We start from the raw sequence: 15,894 nt of genomic DNA on the forward strand, positions 1-15,894 counted from the left end.
TACGGGAAGGAGAAGAGAGAGGTGGCAATTATGTGTTTCGCGGACCACGATACCGGGCTAGATCAGAATGATGACGTATTGGATGACGTCATACGAATGGTATTGATTTGACTCAAAGAGTACAAACCGTCGATTTAGATGACTTTGAAAAACGTTTATCGAATGTCTTACTTCACTGGATGTGGAAAGCAACCGAGGATTGGTGAACTACTGGTTTGACGTTTGGTTTATTAAAAAGTATTAGTTAGTAGTTGGTGTATTTTATTACTGCTAGGCATGAAGGAATTTAATCCAAAAAATTTATTTTGATAAAATTCATTCCTGAATTTTTTTTTTTAATATTTCTTTTTTAAAAAATAAAAAAGTTACTTATTACTTTATTAAGATAAAATAATTATTTGACAAAAACTATAAAAATATCTGTTATTATCACATACATTAATTAAATTAAAACAAATTAGTCATTTTTATTAATTTTAATTTTTGAAAGTTTTAAATTTTATTTTGAAAACTTTAAAAAATCCAATTTTTCCCTCGTGGGTTATGTTATGTTAGAATTTGGGCTAACATGGATCAATTTTTAAACTTTTTTAAAATAGGAAAGTGCTTTTTAGATACCGCACTCATAATTAATCTATTACCAAAAAATTAAATTATTTAGTAGTGAGGATCACATATTTTCAAACCTTAACACCACCAATTATTATCTATTGCATGTATACAAGTAAAATGCAAATTATTATGTGGCATTTTTTAAGTAAATTTTATTAGACTAATTTAAAATAAAATTTGAACATATTTTTTAAGATAATTTTTAGATATAAAATGTAAACATATATATATATATATATTAGTTATTCATTTGAACTTTTTGAATAAAAAATAAAACTTAATTTTTAGTTATACATATTGCAAAATAAATAATTTTTAGATTTTAAAATAAAATTAATATGATAATATACATAATAGTTATCTATTAAATGTCTTAAATATAAAATAACATTTAATTTTTATTTGAGTATAAAATATTATTAGATATAAAACTAAAATTAAGATAATAGTATACAAAATAATTATCAATTTAAATTTTCTAAATATAAAAATAAAATTTAATTTCTAATAAACTAATAGTAATTATCTTTTTGGGTTTTCTAATAAAATAAATTAATCCGATAATAATTAATTATAAATTCTAAGTTATGTAATATACAATCTCTTAGTCATTTATTTTTTCCTTTGCATCTCGATCATCTTACATATCTTCTAAAAAAAATTTAAGGTTTTATAAAATTACTATAGTACTATGTAGATATAATTTATGCTTTTAAATTGGTGAGTTTTCAATTTACTATATTATTATTCTTTTTCAATAAACATTTCTTGGATGGTTATAGATAATAACATATGCAATTTTGTTTAAAAACTTCATTTCAAATGTGTAATACCCGAACCAAAAATTTACCTCGGGATAATTTAATATTAATAAGAAAAATAAATTAAAATAACTTTAATTTTAATTTTTCATGAATTTTTAATAAAAATTGAGTTTTTGAGGCATTTAAAAATATTTTTGAAAATTATGGTCAAAATAGAAATAAAGAAAGATCTATTTAAAAAAATCTAAAAAATTAATGCAAAAATAGAATTTTCAAAAGTTTGGCCATATGGACTGCAACGTTAGCAGCGCGACTAGTCTACGTGCGATATGTGGCAGACACGTGGATACATGTCCATGCCGGAGGCCACACGAGTAATTCGAATGCCAACATATCCAACGGCCTAGATTGCATCTCGTGCACACGAATGGTCCAAATCTATTTCATCATTAGATGCGATCGGGTGGCTGAATTTGATTGCAATGGATGACCCAGATTTGCAAATGAATCAGCCTAAACGAGCTTCAAATCTGACGATTCTCCTTACTCCACGTCGACGCGAATAGATAACCAAAATCAGGGGAAGAGAGGTATTTAAACTTTTCTTTAGTCAACCCCCAAAACTCTAGCCGACACTCTTGACTGGAGAAGAAGAACAAGGGCGGTCGGAGAAAAGCTCAACTACTAAAGGAACATCGTCGCCGCCACACCGGAGCCATCACCGACACCGAAGAGGTAAATTTTTTCCCCTTCTGCTCAGAATTGAATTCCGAACCTCCCCACACCCATATCAGAGCTAAAAGGTCGATGGGTGACTCGAAAAATATGACTGGAGCTCGACCGAGCTGCTGTAGCTGTAACCCGAAACCCCCTTCGATGAATCCTTTTCCGTTATCTATTTTTCTCAATTTTTTTATCATCGTGTTCCTTGTTTCTTTTTGGTGCAGATTAGCCAAAAAAAAAATCCCGACTGCAAAAGAGGAATGGCGGAGCCACTGCACCAGGAGACCACTCTGCTAGTAGGGTCTCGATTTTCTCTTTTTTCAGCCGATAGAAGCTCCCTAATCTTTTTTTTTTTTGCAAATTTCCATGTAAAACTGGCCAAAAATGGCCAGACCGAGAGGAACCACCACTGTGGGCAATAGAGTCGGCGTCGGAGCACAGTGGCACCGCCGTGCCGGAAACCTAAACCGGCTGAAAAAGTTTAAAAACACTTATTTTGGCCTTTTTGGAGTATTTTTGAATACGTGACGCATATTTTTAATTTTTGCAGGAAAAATTCAAGAAACCAGAGAACCGCCAGGAGGCGCAGTGAAAAGAACAATGTTTTGAACATCGATCTTGGATAAGAATCTCTCACCATTTTCTCCCATTTCGATAAATTAAAGTCTAATATTAATAAATGGTGTGTTTTGTTAAAAAAAAAATTACTAAATTAATTACAGGCTGCCAGTGGAGTCAGAATTGATCAGTGGATATTTACTCTAGCTTTATTGTTTATTTTCTTCTATAATGGCTAATATATTTACTGTTACATCGTGTGCTTTAATTTATTAATTTTAATTACTTTCTCGTTTATTTAGTTTATCTACTTGTCTTGTCCTCATATATTAATTGGTTTACACTAAATGACTTGATCATGTCTCGCTTAATTGTTAATGTAATACCCTTAATTAATTTTTTAAAAAAATTAAAATTAATGTATAAAAATTTATTTTTAAATTTTTAAATTTTTATTTAATCTAAAAATGAGAAAAAAATAGGTGGATGATGAAATTGAAAACAATTTTGGATAGAAAAAGGGGTGAAAATTTGGTCTTTGGGAGTGTTTTTAAAAGAAAAATTATAAACTGGAGGTCAAAATGTAATTTAAGAAAAATATGTCATGTAGGACGCTCAGTCAGCAGTCTCGACAAATCGGAGCACGCCGCATGACAAGACACGCTAACGTGGTGCCATGCGGAAGGCCACACTAGCAATATATGTGATCGCAATCGAACGGTCCGGATTTGTTCCCGCACGTGTGGATGGTCCGGATCCATTCTTCTTTTGAAAAGATATCGTAAGATTCATATCAAATCGCGATGAACGGTCCAAATTCACTTCTTATTTAAACGTGATTGAACGGTTCAGATCAAACGCGATGGACGGTCCAAATTAAAAGGAGACAGATATAAATATCTCACTTCACACCAAATTTTAACGTTAGCCGCTGTGCCAGAGCATCGTCCGACCACTAAAATAGGTAAAAAAAATTTCATTCCCGTGAAATTCGATTTTGAACACCCCCATGACTAAATTGGAGCAAAAGGACTGGCGGATGAGCCAGAAACCACATGTAAAGTCCGGTGGTGCCACCACAGAAAAAATTAAAAATCGCCTCCAATGAAACCCTTTATGATTCCCGTTGTATAATTTTTTCACTATTGTATTCACCATTTTGTTTTTCACAGGTTGACTGAAGAAAAACGTCCAACCGCGAAGGTGAGCCAGCAAAACCACCGCACCAGAAAACTCTGCCGCAAGTAAGCTTCTGTTTTTCAATTTTTTTCGGCCAACTGATGTCCCTTAATATATTTTCTTGCAAGAATGAGTATTAAACTGACCAAAATTGCCCAACCTAAGGCAAACCACCATCGCGGATGGCAATGCCATCGCCGGAGCACGGCGACACCGCAGTGCTGGAATCCCAAAATTGGCCAGAAAGGATTTCTAACATCGATTTTGAGTTTTTTTTTTTTGTATTTCTAGGTACTTAGGGCGTATTTTAATGTCTGAAAAAAATTCAGGGAGACCAGGGAACCCCAGTAGGCGCAACTAAAAACTTAACATTTCGGATATCGATTCAAGTAAGAATCATTCACTCTATTACTTGCTATGGAATTGAAGTTTAATTATAAATAATGTGGTATTTTGTATGATTTAGAAAATCTTAATAATTAATCACAGGTTACTAATGAAGTCATAAACGGTTATTATTCACCGTTTATCCTGTTTGATTGATTTTATAGTTTTTTATGCATGATAATGCGCAGGAGTTGGTAAGATGATTTAGTTGTATTTTCTTGATGCATGTATTGTTTGTTTTACGTGATTTACAATTAACTTGTGAAACCGAAAATTAAATATAAATGGAAAATTATTTGATTAAGTGAGTGAATGAATGGTAACCTTACTAGATATCCTGGGAGATGGTGGATAGACTGAGTACGTAGACCCTACTGTAAACCAACGTTCATACCGGACGGGGTATGGAGGATTGGTAATTTGGCACTCATACCGGACGAGGTATAGGGATGGCTCGTTTCACCCTCATACCGGATATGGTATTAAGGGATGATATTTGACGTTCATACCGGACGGGATATGGGAACAGTCGGTTAATTGAAAATATTGAATAAGGGTTCACACGTAGTGGGGACATCTCTATGAACCCTCATGGATATTAGTAGGTAGATAAAAAAGGAAATGTTGTTATTCTGGTTAATTGTACATGAGATTATGAGATTGTTTGTGTCATTGCCTCTATAGGTCAGTTTTGAAAATTTCACTACGGTAAATGTACAATAAATAATTTTACTCATGATAAATGAATTTACTTAAAATAAGATTTCCATTAGTTATTTTCATGATTTTTACTAACCTTCATTTTTGTATCGGTGAGTAATGTGATATTCTTACTGGGCTAGTGTAGCTCACTCTTTCATTAAACATTTCAGATTAAGAGGACCAAAATCCAGGTCCTAATCCACATGAGGGTTGCAAGTAGGACATTCAGTTTGTTTACTTTTCATTTATTTATTTGATTATTAGTTGTTCTTTTAGAATGATCATTCTCGTTGCACTATTGGTATTATGAATTATTGTTTAAGGAATGTAACCCTAACGCTATTATTTCGCTTCCGCACTTAATTTTATAATTTACTTCCTTTCAAGTTTTGAAACGTTACAGTTAATCTATTAATGTAGCGCCCGGACCGAGGGGAAAAAAAAAAAGCCACGTCGGCAGCCACGTCAGCAGGCCCGGTCAGCAGTCCCGGCCAACCGGGGCCTGCCACGTGGCAAGACCACGTCGCTCCTGAACGGGCCACGTTGGCGATCCGCGTGGGCGCGATCGGACGGCCCAGATTAAAAAAAAATGGACGGCTGAGATCAAAGGGCAAGGGGTTATAAATAGAACCCCCACACCAGACCACAAACCCTAGCCGCCTGCCGCTCGCTGGAGAAGACGAACCAGAGGCCGACCGCCGCCACCCGCCGCCGCACCGGGGAAATTTTCGACCGCCGATCGAGGTAAATTTCATACCCCCGACTCGTTTTTCCACGCTGATTCCTCCTATAGCCAAATCGAAGCCAAAATCCCAGCCAAACGGCCGGAATACGCGGCCGAAGACCAGCGGCGCCGCCGCGCCCCCTCTCGGTTTTTGCCTCCGACGAGGCCCTTCCCGGCCTCCGTTTGATGCAATTTTTATATCAACGTGATCACCATTCTTTTCTCTACAGGTTGACCGGAGCCGAATCACCAAAACACGAACCTCGCCGGAGAGCCGCCGCACCCGAGAGCGCCGCCGCCGGTAAGCTCCGTTTTTCCGTGATTTTTTGGCCCCCCGAGGGCCCTAGGGTTGTTTTCTCACAGGGACCGATGCGAGTGTGGCCGAATTCGGCCGAAAACGGCCGAAAACATCCAACCTGAGGCGACTCGCCGCCGCCAGCGGCGGTGCCGTCGCCGGAGCACGGCGGAGCCGCCGTGCCGGAGTTGCGATTTGGGCCAAAAGAGGCCCTGGGCCTAATTTGGGTTTTTTTGGAACACGTGCAGGTACCGTTAGTGTGTTTCAGTTCCCCGGGAAAAATTCAGGGAAAATTAGGGACGGCCTGTAGGCGCACTGTGAATCGTATTTGGATCCCAAAAACAAGTAAGGACCCCTCACCCTATTTCCTATCACGGTATTAAAGTTCAAAATGATAAAACAGTATTTCTTGAATTAACGCATGTGTGAAATTGCTTAAGGTTGCTAATGGAGCCCGAGTCTAGTGTGATTTATGATTTACTGTTATTTGGCCTGTTTTACAGCTTTAAATGCATTATGAGGTTTGATGTGTTCATTTTATAGTTTCGAGTGCATATATTACTTTTTTATTAATTATGGGTTGAAAGACTGAAAAACTGATACTGTATGTTGTCTGTTTGGCATGAATTACGATTTACTTGTTTAAATGTGAATTGATGATGCTTATTGAGGAAAAGGAAAATGAAAGATTGTGTAGACTGATAATTGTATGATGGGGCTAGCCTGACTAGATATCCTAGGAGATGGTGGACGGACCGGGTCCGTAGGGAACCCTACCGGAATTGTGGTCTCACATGCCGGACGGGGTATGGAGATCTTATGGTTTTGGCGCCCATACCAGACGGGGTATGGGGACGGCCCGTTTCACCCTCATACCGGAAGGGCCGAAAGGCCAGGAAATTCCAGTGGGGCCTCCGCCCGGCGATCAGACAGCACTTATTGGTGATGGAGCTCGAGACATATTCGGCAGTCCTGACAAAGGCGCAGATCATAGAAAGGAGCTTCGACACCCGCCCTCAGCTAGCAGGAAGTTCCCGACCCTCAGCCCCGCTCCGCAGGCCAGCGCCTACCATGCCTATCCAACCTAGTAAGAGACCCAGGCCTGCTGTTCAGGCCCCTCCTCAGGCTATGGGGGCAGCACGTGGAAAGATCTGCCAGTACTGCGGCAGGGATCATGGGGACCGACCCTGCTACCGCCTCAACAACACCTGTCGCATATGCGGCAGTGCCCAGCACTATGCGAGGGAGTGCCCTAGAAACCAGAATCAAGGGAGGCCTCCAATCCAGGGCAGAGTTTACAATCTTACCCAGAAGGATGCCGACGCAGACCCGGACGTGGTACATGGTATGTATACTATCTCTGGCCACATTGCTCATATTTTGTTTGATACTGGTGCATCACATTCTTTTATTTCACATGTTCTTGCTTCCAAAATTTGTGTATCACCTGATAGACTTGATTCATTATTGCTTGTATCTACCGCTGGGGGGGAGACATTGCTAGGAGAGGTTGTCTACAGGGCATGTGCCGTGGAGATAGCAGATAGGAAATTGAGGGTAGACCTTATAGGGTTAGACACAGGCGATTTTGATGTAATCCTAGGAATGGATTGGCTAGCGGCGTATCACGCCACCATAGACTGCTTTAATAAAAAGATTGTATTTAATCCTCCCAACGAGGAGCCTTTTGCAAGTTAATAAAATTATCCAGTACTGGTTTCCCGAATGGCAAGTTTTTCTTGATTTCCAGTGCCTTAATCTTGTATTTTCTCTAACTAGGTAAACCCAAGAAAGAAGTTTGTATCCAAGAGATTCCAGTAGTCCGAGACTTTCCAGACGTATTTCCGGATGAACTGCCCGGTCTACCAAGGGACAGGGAGGTCGAGTTCACCATAGACTTACAGCCAGGTACCCAGCCCATCTCAGTAGCTCCTTACCGAATGAGTCGCATCGAGATGGAAGAACTAAGGAAACAGATCACTGAGCTACAAGACAGTGCCGGGGTTACTTTTGCAAGGAAGAGAGATGGAACGTTGAGACTGTGCGTTGATTACAGAAGGATAAACAAGGTAACAATCAAGAACAAATATCCTCTTCCTCGGATTGATGACCTTTTCGATCAGTTGCAGGGTGCACAGATCTTTTCTAAAATAGATCTACGATCAGGTTACCATCAGGTAAAGGTAAGAGCGGAGGATATCCCCAAGACGGCATTCCAAACCAGGTACGGACACTACGAGTTCCTGGTTATGCCGTTTGGGCTAACCAACGCCCCGGCCATCTTTATGGATCTAATGAACAGAATCTTCAGAGAGTTCTTGGATCAATTTGTCATCGTGTTCATCGATGATATCTTAGTCTACTCAAAAAGTAGAGAAGAACATGCTCGTCATCTTGCCCAAGTCCTACAGGTACTCAGGGAAAAGAAGTTGTATGCAAAGTTGAGCAAATGTGGATTTTGGCTCGAGCAAACCGCCTTCCTAGGACATGTTATATCGAAGGAAGGGGTGTCAGTGAACCCCGAAAAGGTTGAAGCGGTACTTGGTTGGGAAAGGCTGACAACAGTTAAGGAAATCCGCAGTTTCCTAGGGATGGCAGGTTATTACCGCCGGTTTGTCGAAGGGTTCTCCAGCCTAGCGGCTCCTCTAACCCGACTCACAAAGAAGAATGCAAGGTTTGATTGGAATGAGAACTGCGAAAGGAGTTTTTCAGAATTGAAGAATCGACTGACTACTGCACCTGTGCTGGCTCTACCGAGTGGATCAGGAGGGTATATAGTTTATAGCGATGCCTCCTATCTGGGTCTGGGTTGTGTCCTGATGCAGCATGGAAAGGTTATAGCATATGGGTCTAGACAGCTAAAGAATCATGAGAAGAACTATCCTACCCATGACTTGGAGCTTGCCGCAATCATACACGCCCTGAAAATCTGGCGCCATTATTTGTATGGAGAGACCTTTCAGATCTACACCGATCATAAGAGTTTGAAGCACATCTTCACTCAGAAGGATCTCAACAAGCGTCAGAGAAGGTGGATGGAACTCCTCAAGAACTATGATTGTGACATCCTATACCATCCAGGTAAGGGCAACGTAGTAGCCGATGCCCTCAGCAGAAAAAGTGCAGGCACCCTGGCCCATCTAATGGTTTCAGAATGTAGGTCCATTGGGGCCACGCAGCAGGTTCGACTGCAAGATCTGAAGAGGGCCACATGTTTGAGCCATCTAGCAGTCCAACCCGAGTTAATCCAAAGAATAAAGGAAGCCCAGTCAATCGACCCCGCCCTAGTAACCCGCAAGAAGGATGCAGAACAGGGAGTGAACTCAGAATTTCAGATCTCTACCGACGGATTGATTCGTTTCAGGGACAGAGTGTGTGTCCCAGACGACAGTGAGTTAAGAAGAGACATCATGACAGAGTCCCATAGTTCAAGGTTCGCCATGCATCCAGGAAGTACGAAAATGTACCAAACTATGCGACCTCGGTTCTGGTGGAATGGGATGAAGAGAGATATAGCCGACTTTGTATCTAAATGTTTGGTATGTCAGCAGGTCAAAGCAGAACATCAACGCTCGGGCGGGTTACTTCAGCCCTTACCGATTCCAGAGTGGAAGTGGGAACATATCACCATGGACTTCGTATCGGGACTACCCAAGGCACGATCGGGACATGATGCTATATGGGTAATTGTTGACTGACTCACTAAGTCTTCCCACTTCCTGGCCATCAAAATGACTGATCCCTTGGACAAGTTGGCAAGGATGTATATCCGGGAGGTAGTCAGACTACATGGAGTTCCAGTAACAGTGGTATCCGACAGGGATCCCAGATTCACTTCTCGGTTTTGGAATAGTTTCCAGCAAGCTATGTGAACAAAGCTGTCTCTTAGTACTGCATTCCACCCCCAAACCGATGGACAATCAGAGAGGACAATTCGTACGCTGGAGGATATGCTCCGAGCTTGTGTCCTTGACTCCGGGGGCCATTGGGACGACCACCTACCCCTGATAGAGTTTGCTTACAACAACAGCTACCAAGCGAGCATCGGCATGGCCCCATACGAGGCGCTATACGGGCGTCCGTGCAGGTCGCCGATCTGTTGGGAGGAAGTGGGCGATAGAAAATTGTTTGGCCCGGATTTGGTAGAAGAAACCACGTCCAAGATAGTTAAGATCAAGAAGAACATCCAGACAGCTCAGAGTAGGCAGAAGAGTTATGCCGATACCAGGAGAAGGGACCTGGCCTTTGAGAAAGGCGACCGGGTGTTCCTTAAAGTCACCCCCTTCAAGGGAATTAGCAGGTTCGGCAGGAGGGGAAAATTAAACTCCAGATATATTGGACCCTTTGAAATCTTAGACAAGATTGGTACCACTGCCTACAGACTTGCACTGCCTCCTGAGCTCTCCCGGGTTCATAATGTGTTTCATGTATCTACGCTACGTAAGTACAATCCGGACCCTTCTCATGTCTTGGCTCACGAACCGCTTCCACTCCGAGAGGACTTGTCTTATGAAGAAATACCGGTCAGTATCACGGACCGAGAAAGCAGAATACTCCGCAACCGGGAAATATCATTTGTAAAAGTCATGTGGCAGAACCACATGCCCAGGGAGGCGACTTGGGAACTGAAATCAGAATTTAGGGCCCAATATCCCCATCTGTTTGATCAAGAGTAATGAGGCAAATTTGGGGACCAAATTTCTTTATGGGGGGGAGAGTTGTAGCGCCCGGACCGAGGGGAAAAAAAAAAAAAAAAAAAGAAGCCACGTCAGCAGGCCCGGTCAGCAGTCCCGGCCAACCGGGGCCTGCCACGTGGCAAGACCACGTCGCTCCTGAACGGGCAACGTTGGCGATCCGCGTGGGCGCAATCGGACGGCCCAGATTTAATCGCCCGGACGGCCCAGATTTAATCAAAAACGGACGGCCCATATTAAAACAAAATGGACGGCTGAGATCAAAGGGCAAGGGGTTATAAATAGAACCCCCACACCAGATCACAAACCCTAGCCGCCTGCCGCTCGCCGGAGAAGACGAACCAGAGGTCAACCGCCGCCACCCGCCGCCGCACCGGGGAAATTTCTGACCGCCGATCGAGGTAAATTTCATACCCCCGACTCGTTTTTCCACGCTGATTCCTCCTATGGCCAAATCGAAGCCAAAATCTCGGCCAAACGGCCGGAATACGCGGCCGGACACCAGCGGCGCAGCCGCGCCCCCTCTCGGTTTTTGCCTCCGACGAGGCCCTTCCCGGCCTCCGTTTGATGCAATTTTTATATCAACGTGATCACTATTCTTTTCTCTACAGGTTGACCGGAGCCGAATCACCAAAACACGAACCTCGCCGGAGAGCTGCCGCACCCGAGAGCGCCGCCGCCGGTAAGTTCCGTTTTTCCGTGATTTTTTTGCCCCCCGAGGGCCCTAGGGTTGTTTTCTCACAGGGACCGATGCGAGTGTGGCCGAATTCGGCCGAAAACGGCCGAAAATAGCCAACCCGAGGCGACTCGCCGCCGCCGGAGCACGGCGGAGCCGCCGTCGCCGGAGCACGGGGGAGCCGCCGTCGCCGGAGCACGGGGGAGCCGCCGTCGCCGGAGCACGGCGGAGCCGCCGTCGCCGGAGCAGGGCGGAGCCGCCGTGCCGGAGTTGCGATTTGGGCCGAAAGAGGCCCTGGGCCTAATTTGGGTTTTTTTTGGAACACGTGCAGGTACCGTTAGTGTGTTTCAGTTCCCCGGGAAAAATTCAGGGAAAATTAGGGACGGCCTGTAGGCGCACTGTGAATCGTATTTGGATCCCAAAAACAAGTAAGGACCCCTCACCCTATTTCCTATCACGGTATTAAAGTTCAAAATGATAAAACGGTATTTCTTGAATTAACGCATGTGTGAAATTGCTTAAGGTTGCTAATGGAGCCCGAGTCTAGTGTGATTTATTATTTACTGTTATTTGGCCTGTTTTACAGCTTTAAATGCATTATGAGGTTTGATGTGTTCATTTTATAGTTTCGAGTGCATATATTACTGTTTTATTAATTATGGGTTGAAAGACTGAAGAACTGATACTGTATGTTGTCTGTTTGGCATGAATTACGATTTGCTTGTTTAAATGTGAATTGATGATGCTTATTGAGGAAAAGGAAAATGAAAGATTGTGTAGACTGATAATTGTATGATGGGGTTAGCCTGACTAGATATCCTTGGTGATGGTGGACGGACCGGGTCCGTAGGGAACCCTACCGGGATTGTGGTCTCACATGCCGGACGGGGTATGGAGATCTTATGGTTTTGGCGCCCATACCGACCGGACGGGGTATGGGGACGGCCCGTTTCACCCTCATACCGGACGGGGTATTGAGGTTTATGGTTTTGGCGCCCATACCGGACGGGGTATGGGGACGGCCCGTTTCACCCTCATATCGGACGGGGTATTGAGGTTTATTGTTTTGGCGCCCATACCGGACGGGGTATGGGGACGGCCCTGGAAACTGATTATGAATGTTAAAGGTTAACGGGTAGCGGGACCCCTATGGACCCCCATGGATACTAGTAGGCTGGTAAATGAGAAAAGGATATGTTGTATAATGATTGAATTATAAAAGGCGTGATAAGTGCTATGTTTTACAGCTTATATTATTCCGTGTTTGTGATAATGTTATTGTTTTCTTATATTGCTTCATGAATTCCACCGAGGTAAGTGGATGGTAAAGGTTTTATCATAAATAAAAAGGATTTGTTGTAAATCATGCTCCATTGGTCTTTTGTGTTTTTCTACCCACCTTTACCTCCGTGACGGTGAGATATCGTGATGTTCTTACTGGGCTAGTGTAGCTCACTCCTTATTTAACCATTTCAGATCGGGAAGACATGGTTCCCGAGCCCGTTCCGCAGGAGGACGACGAAGGGGATGCCTAGAGACTCTGTAGTCATACTCATAGTTTTATTTTCGAGTTTCTCTCTTAGTTAGTTTAATCTTTTATACTTTAAGTACGTTTTTGGGTTTTCGTGTAAGGGATGTTAACTGAAATTTTGATCTCGCTTCCGCATTTAATATTTATAATATAATTTCCATTTTTTGAATTACCGGGGCTGCTACAATTAATTTATATTGTTTGTGTAGTTATCACTATATTATTCTGTAAATATCAAATGAGTTGCTTGTGTAAATAGAATGATGTGAATATGTATGTTAAAGGGCTTATCGGGTACCCTGGATATGGGTCTATGAACTCGATGTATAGAGAAACCTTACTATGAACGGTATCTCAGTCAAACGGGGCTGAAAAGTCTCATACCAGAAGGGGTTGGGAGGTATAGATTCACCATCATACAGGACGGGGTATTGAGATAGTGGTAGATTTGGCACCCATTATCGGACGGGGTATGGGGACGACCGGTTGATTGATAATTAGATATTAGGTTCACACATATGGGAATATCCCTATAGATCCCAGAGGTACTAGTAAGCATGTAAGGAGGTAAGTTTATTGCTATTGTTCCCTTAAGTCTAAAATAAAAATATTATTCGGGTTATTGTCTTCATAGGTCGATTTTGAAAACTCATAAGAGTAAGTGTGAAATAACAGTTTTTAAGTTAAACAAATTTATTTAAAAAGAAATAATGGCTTCATTGGTTGTTTGATAATTTTTACCAACATTTAGTTTTCCGTATTGATGTTAAGTGTGATATTCTTATTAGACTAGTGTAGTTCATCCATCTTATTTAACCATTTCATATGAGGAAGACACAGATCCTGATCCTGAATAACATGAAGGTTGTGAATAAAAGTTGTTTCCTGAATCCCATAAGATTTGCCTACCCGAGGTTAATCGTATAGAATTTTTAGTTACGTTTTATTTTATTTATTTATTCCATTATTTGAATTTCCTTAAAGAGATATTTTCGTAACTTTATTGGGTATCCTATAATACCCAGTTCCTGAATTTGGTCTGGGATAAATTTTTTTGTTTATAAAAAATATATAAATAATTAAAAATATTATTTTAATTTAGTTTTATTGAATTTTTTGAGAAAAATAAATTAAAAACGAAATTGAAAGCAATTTTAGGGGAAATTAGTGAAATTTTGAGTTCGGATTGTGTTTTTGAAAGAAAAATTAATAACATTAGGTTAAAATGCAAAAAGAGGAAAATCGACAATGTGGGATAACCCGGTCAGCAATTACAGTGAATCAAAGCATGCCGCGTGGCAAAACATGTTGATATCGGCACCATGCGGGAGGCCATATGGGCGATCCGCATGCCCAAGAATCGGACGACCCAGATTTAATTTTGTGTGCATGAACGATCCATATGTGTTCTCTCTTCAAATACGATCGAACGGTCAGATTTAATCCGATCATATGGTTCAGATTCATTCCTTGAATAGGATAGATCCAACAAACGAGAGAGGGTCACGCGTACTCGAACGGATGGTCCAGATTGACACGGGATGAGTATTTAAACATCGTGTCACATGAGAACCCTAACCCTAACCGCACATGCCCTTTCCGCAGAAGAAGAACCAGCCGTCAGAGACGAAGATCGATCCCTGTCTGCCGTCGCACTGGGGCCACCACCGACTGCCAAAAAAGGTAAAAAAAATTTCTTCATACTCGGAATTTAATTCTGAGTCTCTCTATGGCCATATCGGAACAAAAAAGATGACAGGTGAGTTAAAAACTGCAGGCAAAGTCCAACAGAGGTGCCGTGGCTGAAATCTTAAAACCCCTTCGATGAGCCCCTTTTCATTTCCTGTTTCATATAATTTTCTGACCATTGTGTTCACTATCCTTTTATGTGAAGGTTAGCCGAATGAGAAACCCCATCCACGAAGGAGAACTGATGGAGTCGTTGCACCCGGAGACCCCTCCCCTTGCCGATAGGTTTGATTTCTTTTGATTTTCTAACCAATCGAGACCCCCTAATGTATTTTTCTGCAGGGACTTATGTAAAACTGTCCAAAATTGGTCAAAATCGAGCAGGTCGAGGCGAACCGCTGTTGTGGCCGATAGAGCCGACGCCACCGTGCCAAAACTATAAAATTGGCAGGAAGGAGTTTTCAACGCTGATTTTAGGTTTTTGAGGTATTTTTAGGTACATAACAAGTATTTTGATTCCCGCATTAAAAATTCAAGAAATCGGGACCCATTAGGAGGCATAGTAGATAGCACGGTATTTCAAAACACCGATCTGGATAAGGATCCCTCACCCTATTCTCTGTTATGATAAATTAAGAGTTAATAATCAATAATTGTGTATTTTGTGATAAATTAAAAAAATTTTAAAAATATTACAAGTCACTAGTGGAGTCAGAATTGGATAGTTCATATTTGTCCTGATTCCCTGTTTATTTTTCTGTACTGCCTAAATTGCTTACTATTATATTGTGCATGTTTAAATTTATAATTTTTATAGTCTTTTCGATTATCTGATTTATTTAATTCCTCCTGCATTGTTTATTTGGTTATCCAGTTACTCGACTATTGGTTATGATAAACTATATTGCTTCCTTAAATGCTGTTTAAATTGATCAGTGAATATGAAATGAGATGTTGGTATGTTTTGGTAATTGTTTAGATGATAAAAATCTAAATAAATGAAAGCTTACTGGGTATCATGGGAAATGGTAGACGGACTTGATATATAGAACACTCTACCGTGGATATTACCTCAGTCAGATGGAGTTGAGAAGTCTCATACTAGAAAGGTTTTTTGAGAGATGGTTCACCCTCAAACTAGACGGGGTATCGGGGCGATAGTGTTTTTGGCTCCCATTATCAGACGGGGTATGAGAACGACCGAGTTACTTGTCAAATCTTGATACTGAGTCCACGAGTAGATAGATATCCCTATGGACTACCAGGGGTCCAAGTAAGTAGGTTAAAAAAAGAAAATTATTGATCCTATGCGTGAAATTGAAATGTAATTTGGTTATTTGTCTTCATAAATTGATTTTGG

The 15,894-nt window shown here is 41.5% G+C and overlaps 1 long non-coding RNA gene across 1 annotated transcript; it reads left to right on the top strand.

Annotated features, from left to right (window-relative positions):
- Positions 1-11,247: 11,247 nt before the first annotated feature.
- LOC148253303 (uncharacterized) lies at positions 11,248-11,939 on the top strand. Its single transcript, XR_015821643.1, has 2 exons — positions 11,248-11,320; positions 11,646-11,939. It is a non-coding gene; the product is annotated as an uncharacterized LOC148253303 (long non-coding RNA).
- The last annotated feature ends 3,955 nt before the right edge of the window (positions 11,940-15,894 follow it).

Source organism: Carica papaya, chromosome 6 (assembly GCF_054855325.1).
Source record: "Carica papaya isolate Zhongbai chromosome 6, ASM5485532v1, whole genome shotgun sequence".
In the NCBI taxonomy this organism is placed as follows: Eukaryota; Viridiplantae; Streptophyta; class Magnoliopsida; order Brassicales; family Caricaceae; genus Carica; species Carica papaya.